Source organism: Mesoplodon bidens, assembly GCF_964165515.1.
Source record: "Mesoplodon bidens genome assembly, chromosome: 3".
Classification (NCBI taxonomy): domain Eukaryota; kingdom Metazoa; phylum Chordata; class Mammalia; order Artiodactyla; family Ziphiidae; genus Mesoplodon; species Mesoplodon bidens.
The window spans coordinates 3,620,530-3,625,841 of NC_138178.1; positions in this window are offsets into that span (position 1 = coordinate 3,620,530).

Genomic DNA, 5,312 nt, shown 5'->3' on the forward strand with positions numbered 1-5,312 from the left:
CACTGAAAAGATCTCATGTTCAACAAAAGCAACATACCAAATGCACAGACATATGCCAGCCGTCTGCCACCCTCCTCAGTAGGAGGGCTTGAGAGATACGCTTCTAACTAAACTACTCTGTTTGAGAATCGTCTCAGTCGGATGGCTGAGAATTTTGCTCATGACACACTTGACTCAAAGACATGTGATATCAGAACTTCAGAATAGAGGAATGTTTAAGTGATAGCCCATTTTTGCAGGTAACAGCTTATAAAATACTGTGAAATAAACAGCGAAGATTGTTCTCTGTTTGGGTGTAATTATATACAGTTTTCAATTCCTTTCACCAAGCATATGTTGAGCACCTGCTGTGTTAAATTCCAAGATACAAAGATGAATTAGCTCTGATCTGTGCCCACAGGGCTTGGAGTTCATTAAGGGGACCAGCCTGCATGGCGTGCGAATGACGTCATGGAGCACAGAGGAAGAATGCTCGTGCAGGCGTCAGGGCACTGGGGAGGTTTGGGAGGAGCTAATGCCAGAACTGAGTCTTGCCAGGCAGACAGGGTGGAAAGGAAGGACATTTCAAGCGGACATAAAAGTGCACAGACATTCAAGAACCCAGAGTTTTATTTTTTAACTTGTTTTGGCTGCGCTGCACAGCATGTGGGATCTCAGTTACCCGACCAGGGGCTGAACCTGTGCCACCTGCAGTGGAAGTGTGGAGTCTTAACCACTGGACCACCAGGGAAGCACCAAGAGCCCAAAGTTTTTCAAAGCTGCAAATAGTTCCAAAAGACTCAACTGGACTTCTACTTCTGGCCAAGATGGAGTGACAGTGACTGGCTTTACCCTCCTTCCTCTGAAACAATTTCAAAAGTAGGAAAAATGAAGAAAACAAGTGTTTCAGACACTGCATACCAGGCAGCAGAGGACAATGATCCCTGAGAGGGGGGAGACAAATGAGATGAGCGCTGTGATTGTCTCAGCTTCCTGCCTGGAGAGTTTCCAGGGGGCACCTTAGAGAACGGGAGCCAGCGTGGAGCCTGGGTGTCTGGGGAGGCCCTGGCATGGACATCTCAGGCAGCCTCACAGGGCGGGGAGCACGGCCCAGGGACAGAGCCCCAGAGTCCTGCACAGGGTCCCCGAAAGTCTTCAGGTGAGTACTGATCAGCACCTGAGTGTGGGGAAGCTACTCAAGGGTAGGATCAGAGGGAATAATCTTGGAAAGAAGAACCTTGTAATTCACAGGGCATCAGGTAGAGTATGCATAAGAGCATTGCCTCAGCGGAATGGCAGAATGAGCTCCAGAATAAAGGCTGTTCTCATCCTGCCTGACAAAGCTTAAGAGAAGCATTGAAAAGACTGGACTGTTTACAAGTAATTTAACTGCTTCCCAGAATAAAGCTCAAGAAGACATTTATAGGAATAAAAAGATATCCAGCACCTAAGAAGGTAAAATTCACAACATCTGGCATCCAGTGGAAAATGACCAGGCATGCAAACAAGCAGGAAAGTACAATGCATAATGAGGAGAAAAAGCATCCATAGAAGCAGACCCAGAGATGACAGAGACATTAAATTAGACAAAGATAGAATGAGTGGACAAAGACATTAAAACAGTTGTTATATTAATAATTATATATGGTTATCTATTCCATATGCTTAAGAATCTAAACAAAAGATTAAGCTCATTAAGTACAGAAATGGAATAAAGTAAAAAACCAAGCAATTTCTAGACACAAAAAATATTATATCTACAGTGAAAAATATACTGGATGGGATTAATAGCAGATTAAGACACAAGTGAAGAAAAGAGTAGAAATGCATAGTAATAGGGCTTCCCTGGTGGCGCAGTGGTTGAGAGTCCGCCTGCCAATGCAGGGGACGCGGGTTTGTGCCCCGGTCTGGGAAGATCCCACATGTCGTGGAGCGGCTGGGCCCATGAGCCATGGCCGCTGAGCCTGCGTGTCCAGAGCCTGTGCTCCGCAACGGGAGAGGCCACAACAGTGAGAGGCCCACGTACCACAAAAAAAAAAAAAAAGAAAGAAATGCATAGTAATAGAAACTTGCCAGAGTGAAACACACAGAGAAAAAAGGTTGAACACAACATGAGCAGAGCATCAGTGAACTACAGCACAACTTCAAATTACATACATCGTAACCCTGTATGTGAGGCCAAAGTTGATTGATTGATGGGCAGACACCTTGACCCTGGCCAGGCCAATGACTTTCTTCTTTGGGATTCTGAACTGAAGACCCAGAAAGAATCAAGTCAGTCTTGCTCTGACTGAAGCAGGCAAAATGGAAATCTTCGCTCTTTCCCACCAGGTAGATGGAGAAGCAGAAGAATTTAGTCTGTATCAAGGGGAGCTATGAAACAGATAAATGGGGGAATGTAGAGGTATAATTTGGAGAGAGAAATCATCAGGATTTTAGGTCCTGGTTCCAGGTCTTTCTGATCCTAGCTGTACTGCTATATCCTGTTCAGATTCTCCTTAGATTCCATGAAATATGGTGGGTTTCTTTTTGTTGTTGTTGTTTGTTTGTTTGTTTTTGGTCACCTATAATGAAAAAGGCCTTGGGAACTCCCTGATGGTCCAGTGGTTAGGACTCCACACTTCTACTGCAGGGGCATGGGTTCAATCCTTGGTCAGGGAACTAAGATCCCACAAGCTGTGCAGTTCTGCCAAGGGGGAAAAAAGAGATCCCACAAGCCGTGCAGTGCGGCCAAGGGGGAAAAAAAGGCCTTAAATTATATAGAGATAATGCATTTGATTTTGGACATGTTAAAATGTTCTTTGGTTTTTGACACAGGTTTGGAGAATCTATGGGCTATCAACATGGAAATGTCCACTAGGCAGGTGAATAGACTTATCTGAAGCTCAGAGAAGAAGTGCATGCCTGAAATTTACACACTTATGTATTGTTGTTATGACTTACATTTCTATCAGTATATAGAATAAATAGACAACCTAACTCCAAGAGAGGACATGCAATTGACAATGGAGAACATTAGAGGGAGGCACAATAAAACCAAGGACAGAACCTGGAAAACAACCACATTAAAGAGACAAAAAGAGCCTCCAGGGAACGACTGAGAAGGAACATTTTCCAAGGCAGGATGGAAGCATGAAGAAAGGGGAAACCAACAACACTATCAAATTCCTAAAGGACCTGAGACACTCCTGACCCTTGACTGACAACCACCAACTTCCTATATTTCTAACCTAACTTCCTTTTTTCTGCCCATACTGACCACACCTGAGTCCTTATATCCCTGTTTCTGACCTCAACATGCTAACTTAACCATAGTTATTCATTCCTTTTAGGAGAGTTTGATTTCGGCATTCTCCACCTTACATTATTCTACAATACCTGACAAGAATCAAAGACCCATCAAAGCAGATCCACAGAGAAGATCTGAGCCCTTCTCCCCCAAAGACAGTTGTACACCAATTCACCTCGGGGAGGCAAGGAAGGAGCTGGAGGGGAACGTATGGTTTTCCAAGAGGAAATCAGGCCTCATTGATCTAATAAAGCTCTTGTAGGAGGGGCATATGAATATGGACAAAAGCTCATGAATGGCATCCAGTAAGATTTTCAAAAAGCCTTTCACAAAGTTCCACACAAAAGGCTATTTTAAAAATTGAGTCATCGTGGTATAATGGAGACTCTGGTGACGCAGAGGAAAGTTGCTTAGAGATGAGAAACAATGGTTTAGGATTCAGGGCACTTCTTGGGGGAAGAAGTGTAAACATTGGCATTCTCCTATGATTAGTCTTGCTTAATGCTTTTGTGAATTATTTGGAGCTGTGATTATGAAAAGCCTAAGTATATAGGAATAACCTGAAGTTAACGTGCAAATGTTGAACTGGTCTTCACATGGGCAAAAATAAAGTCTTGAACTTAGGGAACAGTAACCTCAAGGATACTTAAAAGATTTGTTTACTCATTCATTCATTAAACACTTACTGAGGATCTGCTATGTGGCCAGCTATTGCGCTACAAGTTGGACAGGAAATAATAATGAAGAAGGCACTTCTCCCTGCTCTTAGGAAACTTAAATGGAACAAGAAGACATTTCCTGAACCTTGAGAAAAGTAAATTTAAGGTGAATAAGGAAATGGTTCACACCATAGGAAAAACATGGAGCTTGATTTTCCAAGCATTATGCTGATAAGGTTGAAAATTTTAAATATACTCTAAGTATTTAGATAATTCCACAAAAGGTACTGCTATGATGGTTTTATTAAGGGAAGATAGAGTATTTGGGACCACTTCCATGTTATTGATGGGGTCCCAAATGGTTCTAACATATGTTAGAACCATTTTTCTATTGCTGTTGCAAGTGATAAAAACCCAATTCAAAACTAACTGCAGGGCTTCCCTGGTGGCGCAGTGGTTGGGAGTCCGCCTGCCGATGCAGGGGACACGGGTTCGTGCCCCGGTCCAGGACGATCCCACATGCCGCGGAGCGGCTGGGCCCGTGAGCCATGGCCGCTGAGCCTGCGCGTCCGGAGCCTGTGCTCCGCGACGGGAGAGGCCACAACAGTGAGAGGCCCGCGTACCGCAAAAAAAAAAAAAAAACTAACTGCAAAAAGAAAAGTTAAGCCTGACTTCAGGCAAAGCTGGGCATAGAGGGGCAGGAGATGTTACGAGGATTTGGTGTGTTTCACTCACCCTGCTCCTCTCAGCTCTGTTTTACTAAGAATTTTTTCACATGGAGCAATGGAGTCCTATATATAGACATAGAAGACAGAAGAATTCCAGTTTTCCATGTTTCACAGCACCTGTGATCTTAGGAGACCCTGTTTCTCCCAGCACCCCTGTCAGTTCCTGGAAAAGGCTCTGAAAGGCTCATCCTTGAATCACTCCCTCCGGCCACAAAGTTGCCCATCCCCCAAGAGCCAGGGTGAGGGCAGCTTTCAGTCTCCAGAGCCACACAGCCTGAGGAGGAGGAAGAGGTCATTTCCCAAGTAGACAGTAAGCAGACAAAAATAACAGCACAACCCGCTACTTCCTCTCCACAAGGTCATCATAGGCTGATTTTGGTCGCGGTAGGAGCCTCTGAAATAATCCCCCTCTGATCCCCGCCTCGCTTCCACGTGGGCTAGACTTAGTGACTCACTTCTAGAGAAGACAGCATGGCAGAAGCGATGGCCTCAATGCAGAGATTAGGTGACAAAGGACTGCAGGTTCCATCTTGGACGCTCTCTTTCCAGCTCTCTCTTGCCTGGTTCACTTGGGGAAGCCAGCGACCATGCTGTGAGTCAGCCCCATGGAGAGGCCCAGGTGAGTGAGCTTGGAAGCCGATTTCCTGAGACTGATAA